The 18,009-nt window shown below is 37.1% G+C and overlaps 1 long non-coding RNA gene across 1 annotated transcript in view; it reads right to left on the bottom strand.

The window, feature by feature from the left end:
• The window catches only part of LOC135320227 (uncharacterized), a 415,474-nt gene that overhangs the window by 138,600 nt on the left and 258,865 nt on the right, over window positions 1-18,009 (bottom strand). Inside the window, exon 3 of the long non-coding RNA XR_010379478.1 lies at window positions 1,052-1,132. This is a non-coding gene — a long non-coding RNA (uncharacterized LOC135320227). The remainder of the gene's footprint in view (window positions 1-1,051; window positions 1,133-18,009) is intronic.

Raw genomic sequence — 18,009 nt, 5'->3', positions numbered from 1 at the left:
CTTTCTTCAGTCATGGCTCACAGACCTTAGAATTGCTCTCACTTCGCTTATAATCCATGTTTTCCTAGATCCTGGAATGCCTAACTCACTGTTCAGATTTCAGTTAAAATGTCATCTTCTCATAGAGATTATCTGAGCACTCCATCTAAAGTAGCACCTTCTGAGTTACATTTTGCGATTTAAACAAATTTAAATATGTATGTACAACAAAATGAAATACACAACATGGAGGTAAGATATAAAGATACAAAATGAAATGAAAATGCATGTCACCATCATTTGCTTTAAGATAAAGGATATTGCCAATAATATCGAAGCTCTTGCGGACCCAACCTTCTCCTGCACTGACGTAACCACTTTCCTAAACCATATTGATTGCATATTTTTACTTTGCTTTATGGTTTTACTAAATTCATATGAGGCCCTAAAATATACACTCCTAGTCTCACATGTTTTAATTCATATAAATGGAATCATAGAATATACATTTTATATGACTTGTTTTTTACTATCCATCATATCAGTGAGAATCATTCGCACTGATATATGCAGTCATCGTTGATTCTTTCCCACAACTGTATAGTCTTTCCTTCAATGAATATAACATGTTTTACTTACCATTCTGCTGCTAATGGATATTTGTTTCCATATGTTTGCTATTAAAAATAATGCTGTTGCACACAGGACTTTTAAGGCAATGAAAGTATTCTGTATAATCCTATAATGGTGGCTACATGTCATGATACATTTCTCAAAACACATAGAATGTACAATACCAGGAGTGGACTCTAATACAAACTATGGAATTTGGGTGATAATGATGTCTCAATGTAGGTTTATCGACTGTAACAAATGGACCACTCGGTGGGGGATGTTGTTAGTGGAGGAGGCTGTGTGTATGTGTTCGGAGGCAGGGGATATACGGGAACGCTTGTACTTTCTGCTCAGTTTTGCTGTGAGTCTAAAACTGCTCTGAAAAACAGTCTATTATCAAGTAATGCTCTTATGAACACCTATGCATTCATTCAACAAAGAGTTATTGAGCACTTACTATGATGTAGGAGCTAATCTAGGTCCATGGATTCCAGTAGTCAAACAGCAGTCAAAATTGTCTGGCCTCATGGAGTTTATACTGCAATGGGGGAAGACAGAAAATAAACAGGTCAGTAAAATATTCAGGATATTAGATGATGCTAAATGCTATGGATAAAAATTAGAGCAGTAAAAGAGGTTAAGGAGTGTTGGAAGGGTGTATTTTCAGGTTCAATGAAAAGGAGATATTTGAGTAAAGTTCTAAAGTAGGTGAGGGAGCAAGCCATTCTCTTCTGGGTAAAGAGTGTGCTAAGTTAGGGGCATTTTTGAAGTGTGAAGCAAACACCAAGGACTGTTATGAGGTTGATGCGCTAAGTGAGGAACGGAGTAAAAGGGCATGGAATCAGATGGGCATTTAGAAGGTGAGGTGGCACAAATTCTATAGAGCCCTTTAAGCTACTGTTAGCCTTTGGACTTTTATTCAAGGAGATATGAAAAACTACTGAAGATGGATCTCTAGAGTAGTGAGTGGTAAAATTTCTAAGGCATAGTGTAGGTGTATCTTCAACTTGCTAATAAATGGCAAACTATTTTCAAATATAACCACAAAAATACACTTCCACTAGCAGTCTATGAAGAATCCTCACAGTTCCACGCTTCACCAACATTTGATATTGTAAGGCTTTGAAAATTTTGCAAATCTGATGGATTTAAAATATCTCACTGAAGTCATAATTTTTATTTCCATGATGACAGAGATGGAACTTTTATTCATTTTTTCCCATACAATAATTTTATTCTAATTTTTCACTTCCATCAATGTACTTACTTTTCACCAAAACCAAAGCTACTTTTTGAATGTTATATTTACTTCCATTTAAGCTGTTTAAAATAATTTTTTTAAACCTGAGCATGATGATGTCAGTAGAAATTTTATACTAAAACTAACCTTTTCATTTCTTTATTTCCACAAAGTAATCACTGTCAGCATTTATAAGACTATTTAAAATTGAGGGATAATTTAAATGCAGTTGAAATGCACAGACCTTAAGTCGTTTTTGGCAAATACATACAGCTTGTGTATCCCAGATCACTATCCAAATAGAAAACATTCCATTGCCTCAGAAACTTCCCTTTTGTCCCTTCTTAGACCCACCACAATCCCCTCTATGTGAGCTCTATCACAGTAGAAGTTTTGTGTACAGAAGAACTTAATATAAATATGAGCATACACCATACATGATCTTTTTACCCAACGAGTTTTTCAGATTCATCCAGAGTGTTGCATACATCAGTACTACTTTCGTTTTAAATGGTAATATTCCATTGTGTAAATACACATTTTGTCCATTCTCCTACTGATGGACATCTGAGTCACTTTTAGATTGATATTTTTATTCATTAATCTGTGGTGAACATTCTTGAACTATGTTTATTGTGCACAGTGTTTTCACATCTCCTGGATGAATACCTAGGAGTGTAACTGCTAGATCATAAGAGTAGAATCTTGTCAATTTTCTTACGTGGTTTTATCATTTTACATTCCTACCACCAATGTATGAGCTCCAGTTGCTCCAAAACCTTGAAAACATTTTATGCTGTCAGTCTTCTTTACTTTAGCCATTTTAGTGGGTGGTATCTCATTGGGAAATGGTATCTCATTGTAGTCTATACATATTTTTTATTGAACATTTATGTTTTCTATTCTGAAAAATGTGTCTCCAAGCCCATATTTCTGTTATTATTTGCCTGTTTTATGAAGGGGAGATAATTAGGTTTATTTACTTATTTATACTTGGAGGAGGTACTGCAGATTGAACCCAGGACCCCGAGCATGCTAAGCATGCACTCTACCGCTTGAGCTATACTCTCCCCTCTCTGAGCCCATATTTGTATTTAGATGTTTGTCTTTTCTTTTGAAGTCAGGGTAATAATTGATATTTCATGGTCCCTGATCCCTTCTCTGTTACATGTGTTGCAAATATCTGTTTCCTAGTTTTGGCTCTTTACTTTCCCAAAGATGTTGTTTCATGATCAAAAGTTCTTATTTTACTGTGCCCAAATTCATCAACCATTTTACTTTATGGTTTGCAATTTTTACTAAATTTTAACACCTTTATTGTGGTATAATTCCTGTACAGTAAACTATACATATTTAAGATGTACAATTTGATTAATTTTGATAGATGTAAACACCTAAGAACCACCAACAGGTTTGCACTTTTTAAATTCAGCTTTTTAAGTTTCAGGAAAAATCTTACTGGGATTTTTTATTAGAGTTGATCAATTTGGAAAGAATTAAATATTTATAAAATTGAGTTTTCCTAAGAACAAGATGAATCTGTCCATTTAATGGTTTTGACAAGTTTAAAATATTTCTCCATAGTATATCTATGGAGGAAAATTGCACATTTAAATGGTGGCATTTTAAATAGTAGCTTTATTTTAATTAATAACATTGTCTAATTGTTTGTTGCTGGTGTCTGGAAAGGCTGGCATCTAGATTTTTGTATATTAAATTTGTGTCCAGCCGTCTGGCTAAACTCTTATTAATTCTAATAAGTAGATTTGTCTTTTCAATTGCCTAAGTCATCATTCTACCTACAAATAACATTTTTTGTTTTTATCTTTCTAACCCACATAACTTTATTTTTGTGCTTTATTGCATGGCCTAGAACCACCTGCATAATTTATTAAAAGCGATGATAGTGAGGATCATTTGTTTCTGATTTTAAAATAATTCCTTCTAATAGTTCATGATTATAAGTGTTGCTAAAGGTGTTTTGCACATACTTCTTATTAAGGAAGTATTCTTATATTCCTAGTTTGCTGAAAGTTTTTAAAAATTATGAATGGACGTCAAATTTAATCTCGTTTTGGTGGCATATCTTCAGGTGACTGAAGGTTTAAACATACAGGTTTAATTCTTTAAACTGATAGTGTCAAATTACAGTAAAAGAGTTTCTAATGTTGAACTAAAACTGGATTCCTGAAAAACTTAACACAGTTATGAGATATTATTCTTTTAATAAATTGCTTGATTCATTTGCTGATATTTTGGTTTTTATTTTTGTATTTATTGTAGTGAGTGAGCAAACCTGTAATTTTCCTTCCTTATATCATCTGCTTTTTTTTAAACAAGGTTACATATAGGTTCACAAAATAATCTGACAGTGTCTCCTATTTTTCTATACTATGTGTAAGATTGGAATTATATGGTGCTTAAATATTTTACAGATCTCAACTATAAACCATATGGGTATAGTGATTAATTTGGGGGGGATTCTAAACTAATAATTCACAATTTCTATTTCTACCTTTAATTATCAAGCTACATTCTCCCACTGTACAATTTTACTTATTATTAGCTTTTAGATAAATTCTGTTTCTATGCTTTCTTCTTTGACCCATGAGTGACATAGTAACATTTTTATATTTTCAAATATAAGGGGGTTGGTTACATTTTTGTTACTCATTTCTTAACTTAAATGCATTTTGGCTAAAGCATATGATCAGTATGATACTGATTAATTTTTAAATGTGTTTTAGGCATAGTACATGATCAGTTTCTTGTATGCTTAAAAAGAACCTCTATTCTATGATAGTCAGAAAAAGTATTCTAATTATGTATGTTCATTAAAGTTAACACTTTCGTTATTCTTTTTTATTCTTTTCTTAGTCTCCTATATTATTTCTGAGTTTTATTTTCTTGATCTATCAATTACCTAGAGGGATATACAAAATTCTCTTACTATGATGGTGGATTGGTCAATTCTCTGGATATGGTAATACTTACTTCCTGCTTCCCTATCAGCTCGCTTTCAAGGGGCTCTCCACTCAGGTGATCCAGAAGATGACCTCTAAAGCACAAGATCCAGGATAATCACACCTGGGATCCAGATTTGGAATGACACTTTGCCTAGTAACAGTGTCTTTTGAAATCTGCATACACAGGCGGGAAGTCAAAGCCCATATGGGAAGGGGGCAGTGAAAGTGAGCCATCAGGGTATTTCAGCAGTTCCTTGCAAAGCACATAAGGAACTACCCATTCACCTACATCCCTGGCTATGATCCAATTCAGGACCCCAAAGCAAAGCAAACTCCACAGTATTTAATCACTAGTGTTTCAAATAAGGAACTTCCCCTCTTTTTCATATGCTGTAAACAATCCAAGAGATAAAAATAGAACAAAACTAAACCAAAAAAAACAAGGTGACAGGGATGGAGAAATCTAAAAATACATCCAGACCAAAATAACCAGGGTGATGGGTGATTTCCATAAAGTAAAGATAGAATGCCTTATGCATGTGTATGTCAAGACATCGGCTCAAACATCAGGCACCCCAGTTTTCAAGACACATTTAGCTACTGGCAGGCTCAAATTAATTACAAGCCGTTCATCCCGAAGAGAGACAGTTAGTTTTAAAAGGCAAGTTCTAAAATTCATGGAGAAACTGAGATGGAGAAGGCACTCTGGCTGGTTGATGCTGATCTATGTTCAACTGACCCATGCATCCACACTCCTTCTCTGTCAAGTTTGACTTTCCTTTCCCTTCTACATACATCTCTCAAGATCTATTTATCATTTCCTTTCTCCTACAAGATAGATTTGATTTAACCTGGATTAATAGATTTATATGTATATGTAAAATATAAAATGCATAACACATGCTAGGTAAATACATACGTATATAACCATAATATATATAAATATATATGTGCACATAAATGTGGTGATGTATGGGAGACAAAGGTGTATGTCCCAGGCTCATTCATCCATGACACAAAGTTTAAAGGCAAGACATTTAGCATTAACTACATTTCCTGGGGAAAAATGACTGTCATTCTGCCCCCTCCCAATATAGTTCAGCCACTCTTATTAGAGTTGGCTTTTTGACTCTCCCAGATAAAAAGAACCCACTGGTGAACCATTTAGCACCTCACAAAATGCATCTAAACATAGCAAAATTCCTTTTACCCTTCTCAGAAGAAGGGGGAAAAAAGCTTTAGCGGGGAGGGTATAGCTCAAGTGGTAGAGCGCAAGCTTAGTATACACGAGGTCCTGGGTTCAATCCCCCGTACCTCCTCTAAAAATAAATAAATAAATAAATAAACCTAATTAACTCCCCTCCAAAAAAATGTTTTTTTTATAAAAGCTTTGACAAATAACTATCAAGAACTAAGATCCTGGATTCCCTAATATTCAAAAGATTTCATCTTGTCTTGCTCAGGAAACAGAGTAGAATGAGATAGCCAGGGATAAAATGGTTAATCAGAGAAGGGAAGAGCTCATACAGCTTGACCAACCTCAGTAATTGACCTCTTAAGCTAATGTGTGTCATCCTAACACTGGAAGTTTAATCAACGGGGACCAGTTCCTCTTAGCATCCCAAGTTCTATAAATCACCATGTGTCCTAATTAGAATCAACTCTCAGTAGACTCCCCAGATTACTCTGCCTCAGAGATATAGACAGGAAACCAAAAATCATGAGATTGTGGCCTCTCATTTCTGTAGATCTCTATTTTTCACTTAACGGTTATTTACTGAGTAACTACTACATGCAAGCACTGTCTTCAACACAGCAGTGAAGGAGTACTGCGCTCAAAGCGTTTACTAACAAAAACATGTGCCCCGCCAGCAAAGACTTTGCTAAGAAAGAGACAGATAAAAGCTTGAGAGAATTCAGACAAAAAGATATGAGGGGATCTCTTAAAGGGAAGAAAGAGAAGACATGATTGTATTCAGAATAAAACCCAAACTTCTTACCATACCCTGCAAATGCCATACATGATCTGACTCCTGCCAATCCCTCGAAATTTCACAACAGCCCTAAGAAGAGGATGGCAATATTAGGCCCATTGCACAGAGAGAAAAATGAACCCTAGAGAAGGAGGACATGACCTATTATATGTCAGAACTAGCCATCTCATATAAAAACAGTTATGGCTTTAATGCAAGGAGTTTAAAAATAGACTGGAAAAAACGTAATAAGATCTGAAGTTGATAAGGCTGCAGAGCAAGGGGCACTTTCATGCACCATCATATGACTTTGTCATGGTGTTTTGGAGGGAGATTTGGCAGTGTTTACAACCATTTAAAAATGTGTCCTTTAAGTGACTATTCGTATTCTAAGTACTATCCCACTTACATGGGCACGTGCACTCATCTATACATGTCAATGTACAAAAAAAGGTCGGGGGAGGGCATAGCTCAGTGGCAGAGTATGAGTTTAGCATGCAAGAGGTCCTGGTTTCAATCCGCACTACCTCCATTATGATAAATAAACAAACCTAATTACCTCCGACCCTCAAAAATATGGTAAAAAATTTTTTACTTAAAAAAAAGTATGACTGAAACATTATGTTCTATGCCAAAAGTTGACACAACATTGTGAACTGACTATACTTCAATTAAAAAAAAATCAGAGAGTGTGCAAACAATTCCCTTCCCAGTGGTTGACTCTGGGGGGGGGGGGAGAAAGTGAGAGTGGGGCAGGAGGGGTCAAGATGGGCTTCACTTTTTACTCTATTTTTCGCTAAACATTTATGGGTAGGATATATTTGAGGTTGTCTTACGTACTTTAAATCAGTATTTCTTTTTAAAAGAAATAAAACAGGCTAGATGAACACACTGGAAAAGTCTTCAGTGACGGCAAGATTATGGGTAACATTTCTTTTGTCTCTTGAAACAGGATACCCTTACCCTTACGTTACATTTTTGGAAATTTTGATGGACACAACAGGGAAAAGCTATCATATAAACACTGCAAGCGGGTTTCTCTGTCTCCCATGGTAAGGACTAAAGTCACATTTGGGGCAGACTGCTGTTTTGTTTGGACAAGAGTCCCCTGAACAGCCCCTTGTTACAGTTAAAAACATCAATTTTACTTGGAGAAAATGATCAAGTAATCTGAATGGACATGTTTTAGATTCAAATGTAACTCTTCTTTTCCATAATGTGAACTGTAATATATGACTGAGCCAGGGCTGTATCTGCAGATTTTATTGCTGTGGAATTGGTATGGGGGTGGCTTTGTATGCCTTTAGACTACACTGTGCTTGGATTGTTGTCTGTTCACTTGGAGATGGGGAAGTGTCCAGCGATACCTCACGAGACAGCTTTAGTGGAGACCCAGACACCTACAGAAGGGCAACACACACATGAACCTCACATGCTGCAGAGCTCGAATTCTTATAAAACGAGAACTGGGAGGTTTCTGTGGCTTCAACTGCACTGAATTGGTAGGATTCTATACATTGTACTTTTAATCTGAAACCATATGGCCCAAACTTTGGGAAATGCACTGATGCTAAATAATCATCTCCTGCTATCACTGTCTTTAGGGTTAAAGAGGAAGGGTATAATTCCACAAGTTTCCAACAAGACAGAGTGGGAGTTGTCTCCTCGGAAGAGGTGACATTGAATTAGCAGTCAATAAAATGACAGGACTTGGGGGAGGAAATCAGAACATGGGAAGCTAATTCAAGAATAAGGCAAGTCAGTGAGCAAGCTGGCCGAGTAGATCAGCGTGAAGTCAAGTCACAAGGCATGACAAAGTCGTCAAGTCTTTCTTCCAACATAGGGTCTGGCAGCATCAGATACTGAGCCAAGGGGTTAAGCCAAAAAAAAATTCTGCAGCCAAACTTTCAAATACTATCTGATTCCTAGGAAGACAGTGCTTTTCTCATTCGTTGCTATATCCCTAGTGCCTACAACAGTACCTGGAACATAATTGCTGCTTAAGAAATATTTACTGACAGAATGAATACATGAAACACGGGAAGCGAGCTTCTCAGGTCTTAAAGGAACTTCTCTCAAAGCTACCTAACAGCAGTAAACCTTCCGCAGATCCACCTGTCTGATTTGAAATGAGTACTCCACAGGTTCAGTTCTGCTCCCTCAATATCCAAATTATCAGGCAAGGCAACCACTAAGGAAAGTGGAGACTACCCAAGGGGAACTAATCCTGGAGATTACAGCTGGGGGGAAAGATGGATGCCACCCGATGCTAAAATAAAAGACACCAAGTCAGAAGCACAGATGTATAAATAGGCTTTAAAGTGAAGGCAATGCTTCAACTCACTGGAGATACATCCACAAGGAGGCCTTTTGTAAAGACTTGGTTTTCCTTTTATTATTTTTTTAATGTTCCTTCTAAATACATAAGGGGAAGGAGATGAGTAGAAGTTGATAGATAGGTGGCAATGCGATTGTTTCTGGGTTCCACAAACCCCAGGGATGGACCCTGAGCCACGCACACCCCTGAAAAATTCTGACTGATCATATATAAATCTATATTTTCTGCATCATGAGGTTGGGAACCTCAAGATTTTAAAACAATTACTTCAACTCTCCATTTCCCTTTGCTTGTTTAGACACAGATTTAGTGGCCATTTCAAGATAGGAATGTTCTGATTTCTTTCACCTGCCAGGATGCCATTGCATTACACCTTTTTATTCAAGTTTTCATGTCATTAATTTCCCCTCTTTAATCCTGTGAGGAGCCAGTGTCCTTTAATGTCATCCATCAAATTTCCCAGGAGTGAACACCTTGTTTTTTCATCTTGCAAACATCTACTAATTAATGGTCATCACCGCCTTCTCATTAATGCTCAATACAGGAGGCAATTAATGATCACTCATGCACCAGATGAGATTTTCAGGCACGGCTCACTCCAATAGTGCTGGAGCTTTTCTGACCTCAGTCTTAATTCTGTTTCTGTGTCCTTTCTGTAAAGAGAAGGATGCCACAATTTTACTTTCTAGACTTCTCCCAAACAATAGACTCTTTCCAACAGTCAACAAATATGTTGTCATCGCCAGATAATATTTACATATATTTTTTCTTTAAAGTGCAAATGCAATACAAAGGGACCACAGCCCTTCAACTTTCTACCTCCCTCTAGCTATTATGTCCTCTCTTCATAGCCAAGCATCTTCCATAAGTAAGCTACTCTCACTGTCCTTACTTCTATTTTAACTGCGTATAATCTGGTAACTGAAATACACTTGCTACTAAAATTACTTACCAAGCTCAATAATTATCTCTAAATGCAAAAATCTTTGGATTCTTTGTGCCCTATGCTTCTACTGATTATCTCTTTATTTTAACTAATCATTCTGGTGATGCTTATAGTACCTTTTTTGTTTGTTTGTTTTACTTTCAAATTTCTTACACGGTTTATCCTCATTTTCCTTCACTTTGTCCATCACTCAACTATTGATATATCCCAGTCTTCTTCCTTGGCTCTCTTTCCTAAAATTATCTTACGAAAAACCACCTACTCTTCCGTTTTTAGCTAATCATTTTTCAAATTGCTGCCTTGTGTCCCATTTTATTTCCTGAGTCTGGGTTCATTATCTCGCTGTCTACTGAAAACCTCCACTTGGATGACCCACAGAGAACTCATGCTCAGCGGCTCTCAAACTAGACTCATCATCTGCCTCACCTCAAATATATTCCTCCTCCAGCGTTCTTAGGGCATCACTACTCCTGCAGGTGTTCATGTCAGAAATGTGGAAGCCAATCTTTATTCTGCCATGTCTCTCATCCCTTCACGCACAATCCAGTCTTAACACTACTTCCTAATGATCTCTTAAACTCTTATCTTCCTTTCCCCACTAATAGTTTACCCCCATCAGTATGAAATCCAAAATCCTTATGACAACCATCCAATGCTCATTTAACAGCTGTTTATTGTCAACTCTTGGTCTAAGCATGATACAACATACTTTTCATGTTTAAGCCCGTAACTACACTGTAGTGTCATCTCCTCCTATTTTATCCAACCTCCTTGCCACTTTCCTTGCTTGAAACATAACAACTTACTTACATCTAACTAAATGCATACCTCTCTCTTGCTTCACTCTCTTTGTAGAGATTCTTTACTGTGATTGAGTTTTGTAAACATTCAGTTTAAGTCAAAATAATTAAATATCAAGCGACTCTATTCTTTTTGTGGCTACACAAGGGTACCCAGATATATTCTTTTACTTCCTGGGGACAGTCCATGTGCTTTTTAATCGATCAGACCCACTGCTACTACAAGGAAATGACTCAACTGGCCTGAGGAGTTTTTGCTGGAGGCCAGCAAAGTAGGTTAGATGGACTTGAGGTGAGGAAGGGAACCAAGGGTGACAGTTCTGCCCAGGATGTCTTCCAGTCCAGCCAAGAAAAGCTGGACTAGATTAGGCTTAAGTTATCCAAATACTTTTGGAGTACACTTACTCAAGACTTTAAACCAAAGAAAATCTTTGGTACAGAATGTAAATCCTGATTTAAGACCTAGAAGAGAAAAATGATGAGACTGAAAGATTTTTGACCCTCATCACAACAAGGGCGTGGGCTCCACGTCTTTCTGGGTAGTATGCTAGCACTGAAAGGGAGAGAGAAGGGTAAGGGATTCTAATATCTCTTTTTTTTCTATTTCTTTAAGCTTCTCATTACCCAGGACTACTCCCAGATCATCCCCTTTACTAAAGTTCAACTTGTTCTGTCAATATATCCTTCAGTGGGTGTTCCTCACCTGCTGCAAATGCTTTCTTTACAGAGATTATTTTTCAATCAAATTTTCCAGCCTAATACTCCCCTCTGAGCATTCCTGACTCTCTTACTATTTCCACTCTCAGTTAGGAGATCTCCCTAGGATTTGATTAAGCATGGAAAGAAAATATAGTCATTTTCTCCTCCCCCAGGAAAGCCAGACACAATCCTAATGATAAGACATACAATCTGATTTGGGGCGGGGGTCTTTCCTCTGATATATATCACAGGTATTCAAATCATTATCAAATCTTCGTTATTTAAACCATTGTTTCTGCTGCTCATAATTTGTAACAACTGCATTACTGGTAAACAATTGCCTTAAAATCCAGTTTCTACAACACTATCTTTCAATTTCTTAACACTAACAAAAAGCATGTATGTCAGACTTATAATGCACAAGGCATTGTTCTAAATTGCCTATGAGTCAGGCATCATTATTACCCAAACTTTACTGATAGAGAAATAGGCACAGAGAAACTAAGACACTACCCAAAGCCACACAGCTAACAAATGTCAGAGACATACTTCTAAGCGCGTTTCTTCTAAAAGTCGTCTGGCTCTCAAGTGCACATCTTCAAGTATTATGTTTTTCCTGTCCCCTTTTGACTATCAAGTCAGAGGTAAAATTCACCTGACATTTCACATTCTCTCCCCAGCAGCCTTTCAAGATGCTATAAAGACACACTTCGTAATATCTTAATTGAAACCCCTCATTTGAAATATCCAATACAGTAGCAACTAGCTACATGTGGCTATAGAGATCTTAAAATATAACCAGTGCCACTGAATTTTTAATATTATTCAATTTTAATTACTTTTCACTTAAAATAGCCACGTGACAATGACGACTGCCTTGGAAAGTGCAGTAGCCTTGGTTGTTTTTTGTTGCTGTTGTAGTTTTAGTAATCAGAAAATGGATGTTGAGTAAACACAGACTTCCCACTAAAAAGAAAACAAATTGATGAACATGGCCTTTTCCTCCCAATATAATACAGCATAATTGGGAACCTAAGACACAGTGAAAAATACGTAACAATCTAATGTTGCTGTTGAATTGAGAGTGATACTAGGACAAGGCAGAACAAGAGAAGTCAGGCCACTGAACCAATGCACAGATATGTCATGTTAGGTTCATGGCAAACGAGTTCAAGGTTACAGCCAGAGCACTAGAGGACAAGATCAAGAGGGTTCAGGTTGACCAAGAGAAAAACATGCATCATAGTTTTGGATGTTAACCTAAACAAAAAGGAGATCATCCGTGGTGTACAAGCTGAGGCAAGACAGAAGTCTCTGTGAGGCAAAAGGGCTCAGGCATAGCACAGACTGAGTGTATATGCAATAATTAACCCATACTGGGCACCACACAAGAGAGAATAAAATCAAAATAGGAAGAGATGATACATTTAAAAGGAAAAGTACCAGCAAGCGGGTCAACCTCAGCTGCTCCAGCTGAGGACCGCAGATCGTAATGGTAACAGGTACTGCCTAGCGGGCACCCAGCCAGACACCGCACTACGTGCTTCATATACACATAATGCATTTAATCTTGCAAGGAAAGTATTATTCTTAGCTTCATTTTATAGATGAGAAAACCGATCATTATTGAGGTGACCTTCCAAGAAGCACACAGCTATTAAGTGGTAGAGACAGGATTTAAACCACATTCTGTCTAATTTCAAAGTCCATCAAATTTGCGCTACTCTATAATTATCTTTAGGCCTAGAAAGAGGGAAAGTTTCTTTAGGGGAATTTGCCTGGTCTAACAGGAAAAAGGAGCTCTCTTCAAAGAGAAGTTCAGAAGAGTAAGAGCCTGAAATGATATGTCCGATAAGGGTTAATATCCTATACACACACACACACACACACACACACACACATATAAAGAATTCATATATTAACATCAAAAAACCAATATGATTAAAAACTGGGCAGAAACAGACTCATAGACATAGAATACAAACTTGTGTTTGCGAAGGGGGCCGGGGGTGGGAAGGGACAGACTGGGAGTTCAAAATTTGTAGATACTGACAGGCATATGCAGAATAGATAAACAAGATTATACTGTATAGCACAGGGAAATATATACAAGATCTTGTGGTAGCTCACAGTGAAAAAAACATGACAATGAATATACATATGTTCATGTATAACTGAAAAATTGTGCTCTACACTGGAATTTGACACAACATTGTAAAATGACTGTAAATCAAAAAAAATGTTTAAAAAATATAATGGAAAAGAATCTGAAAAGAGGGGAAAAAAGAACTGGGCAGAGGATCTGAGTAGGCATTTTTCCAGAGAAGACAGAGATGGCTAACAGGCACATGAAAAGATGCTCAACATCACTACTATCAGGAAAATGCAAATCAAAACCACAATGAGGTATCACCTTACACCTTTCAGAATGGTTATCACCAAAATCTACAAATAACAATGTTGGCAAGGATGTGGAAAAAAAAGGGACCCTTGTATACTGCTGGTGGGAATGTAAATTGGTACAACCAGTATAGAAACCAATATGGAGTTTCCTAAAAAAAGAATTAAGACTAGAACTACCATACAATCCATCAATTCGACTTTGGGCTATTTATCCAAAGAAAATGAAACCACTAATTCAAAAAGATTTATGCCTCTCTATTATCAATGCAACATTATTTACAATAGCCAAGATCCGGAAGCACCTTAAGTGTCCATTAACACATGAATGGATAAACACATAGTACATATATACAATGGAATATTACTCTGTGATAAAAAAGAATGACATTTTCCAATTTCCAACCCAATGAATGAACTTGGAGGGTATTGTGCTTCAGGAAATGTCAGGTAGTGAAAGACAAATACTGTATGTTTTCACTTATGTCTGGAATGTAAAAATGAAAACAGACGAACAAATACAATAAACCAGAAACAGACTCAGAGATACAAAGAACAAACTAGTCGTTACCAGAGGGGAGGGAAGAGGAATCAGGGGAGAGGTGAATTAAGTGAAGAGAATGAAAAGCACAAACAGTTATAAAAAAAAAAATAAGTTACAAGGATGTAATGTACAACACAGGAAATATAGTCAATATTTTATAATAACTTTGTATGGTGTATAATCTATAAAAATATCTAATCACTATGTTGTACACCTGAAACTAATATAATACTATAATTCAACCATATTTCGGTAGTTTTAAAAAAAAAAAAAAGGAGTCAGAGGCTACATGATGGGCATATGTTATAATATCAGAGATGAAAGGAGAGCTTTCATTGGGGGAGTGCCCGATTGTTTGACCAAGGACAGTGTAAGGGCTACACTGGAGGCAACAGCAAAGGGTGGAACACTGTTAATATTAGCTTCCATTTAAACGTGTGCAAGCCACTGAATGAGATATTTCCCATAGAACTAGAGGATTTATAGCTAATATTCATAATTCTCATTTAAATTATTTATGGGAGATGGTGATGAGCTGTATGTCACAGGCGAAGGCTAGAGTACATGAAAAGGCATGTGTTACAACCCAGGCAAGTCCAGTTCTAAAGTCATACTTTTTCCTTGCTGAACAAATGGCTTCCATGAAAGGGAGCATGGAAGGCTTTGATCTTTCTCTGTCCTTCAAGTGTTCCCTTCTGGGACTTCTATTATTCAGATCCTCTTTTAGGTTGGGTGTATGTTTCAATGGCCAAATGTCCAGACCATCCAGGATCTCTTGGCCTCTGAAGATTATGTCCTCTTCTCAGCTATTAATTTTCATAGGAATCAACCCAGTGGTAACTGTAGAATTTCTATATGGTGAGGGAATGGGGGTATGGTGATCTGGTTAGAGACCTACCTAGGGAATCTGTCTGTAAGCTGCATCACCATGGTTCTTATTTTGATTTACATGAAAGTTTCCACTTCCTGATTACTGGCCTAGTTTTAAAACGTTGTTTCTATTGAAGCAAAATTTATGTAAAGAGAAATGCACATGTCTTAAGGGTACACATTTAATTAGCTTTGACTAATGTGTAACCTCCTGCAACCAATACCCAAAGCAGGATATGGAATATTTCTATTGTCCCAGAAAAAAGTTCCCTTGGTACCCCTTCCAAATCAATCCCTCACTACGACCCGTAGTCCAGGTAACCACTGTTTGATTGTTTTGTCCATCCTTGAAATCCATTTAAATGTTAAGTATATAGTTTTCTGTCTCTGGTTTCTTGCACTCAACCTTGTTTGTAACAGTGATCTTTTTACTAAAGAGAACATTCTTTCCCCATCATATATTCTTAGCCAGCCTTAAAAAATTAAGGTAAATCCTGTCATTTGCAACAACATGGATGAACCTGTAGGACATTATGCTAAGCGAAATAAATGAGGCAGGAAAGAATGGACACTAAATTATCACCTATATGGGGAATATAAACTCAGAGGCAGAGCACACAACTTGTGGTTACAAGGCACTGGAGGCGGGGCAGGGGGAAGGAGAAACTGTTGGCCAAAGGGTACAAAGTTTCAGTTATACAGGGTAATTAAGTCCTAGAGAGACATCTATAGTACATCATACTGCATACAGTTAACACTGAATTGTACACTTAAGATCTTATGTTCTGTTTTTAATCCAAACAAATACGTAAGTAGGAGGAAACTTTTATAGGCAATGGATACACTCATGGCATTGATTGTGGTGATTTCATGGATGTATACTTATCTCCAAATTCATCAGACTGTATATGTTTAATATGTTCAGTGTTTTGTATGTCACTAATACCTTAATAAAGCAGTTTAAAAAAAGACTGACCTATATTTTAGCCTACATCAGTAATCCATTCTTTTTGCTGAATAGTATTCCAGGGAATGGATATAACATAACTTGTTTATCCATTCCCCTGTGGCGGGGTATTTGGGTTGCTTCTATCTTGAGGGTATTTGAAGAAAAAAGACCTGTGGGAAACATTCTGTACAAGTCTCTTTTGTGGACATGTATTTTCATTTCTCCCGGGAAAAGTGCCTAGGAGTCAAAATGCTGGGTCACAGAGAAGGTGCAGATTTAAACAGAAGAAACTACAAGGTGGTTTTCCAAAGTGGTTGTAACATTTTATAGTCTTTCCAGCCAAGGACAGGAGTCTTGGTTACTTCACGTACTCACAAAGCTTTGGTATTGCCAGTCTATTTAATTTTAGCCACTCTGGTGGGTGTGTAGTGGTATCCTACTGAGGTTTTCATTTACGTTTCCCTGATGACTAGTGACATTAAACATCTTTTCATGTGCTTAGTGAGGTTGGAATAATTTTTATAGTGGTAGACAGCACATATCTTCTACCAATTAAGCTGAGACATTATTAGCCTGATGTGTTTTTGTATTGAGGATGGCAGGGCTAATGGAGATGAGGGGATGGCCTCATGCCCCTCTGACAAGCAACCTCTTGCCATGTTCACGGTGCCTACCCCAGGCAAAGACCCTGCTGCTACTGCTGCTGCTGCCTTTAAAACTAGAAAACAATGGTCGTTTTCCTTCAGCAATTACTTTCTCAAGTCTCTGAATTATCATTCTGTTTTTTAAAACCTCTTATAAATCAACCCCAAAGCTACAAAGTCCATCCAGGACTTAAACTTTAGTTTCCAGACAGGAAAAGAGGGGGAATCAACTTTTGAAATTCACAATTCATGGATTTATGTCCCCCTCATCAGCCCACAGCACTAGAGATGGTCTTAATACTGTATAACTGGATTATAATTTTGGTCTCACTGAGTTAAAATAATGGCAGCTTCAAAAGAATTTTTTTTAATTAGGAGAGAAGGAACAACAAAGATGTAGAGAAAAATCAAATAAATGAAGATAAAGCAACATGGTCACCTCCATTTTGTTTGAATGAGTTAGCTCAAATTGACGGTATGATTTTGTTCTCTTTCGGCCAAATGAATTTTGTATAGCAAGTTTTAAGGCGAGGAGAGGATTAACCATCAGCTGATACATTTCAGAAACGTGAATGTTGTACATTGAAGACATCTGCTAGGTTACCAAATACAACTGCCTGCAGACTGCAGGAATCAAGTCATAGAACTCAGGAATGCTTCTATCTTTTGAAGTCCATTGTTCATAATATGAGCCCCCGGAGCCACACAAAATAAATCTATTGTGTTCTATATATGAGCACTTAATAGGTTACAAAAGGTGAGATGCCCCCCACCCTCAACTCAGCTTTGACCCTCTCAGTTTCTTCAATTGATGCTTTATAGAAACCATTAGCCATCATAGTCATCTCTGTTTAACAGACTCCAGTTTGTCAGTAGTCTCCCTAAAATGTCCCCAGCAAACAGTATTTTATGTAAGTCATCTGACCAGTAGAGATCATACTGGGTCTGTAACCTTCTAGAAGAGATGCAACATACTCTCAGATTAAATTAGCTTTTTGGTTGCAGCATTAGCATTGACTGGTTTTGCCACTAGACTCAGCGAAAAC

Source organism: Camelus dromedarius, chromosome X (assembly GCF_036321535.1).
Source record: "Camelus dromedarius isolate mCamDro1 chromosome X, mCamDro1.pat, whole genome shotgun sequence".
In the NCBI taxonomy this organism is placed as follows: Eukaryota; Metazoa; Chordata; class Mammalia; order Artiodactyla; family Camelidae; genus Camelus; species Camelus dromedarius.
The sequence above is the reverse complement of the archived record's forward strand: the minus strand, read 5'-3'. Positions and strand labels throughout refer to the sequence as shown.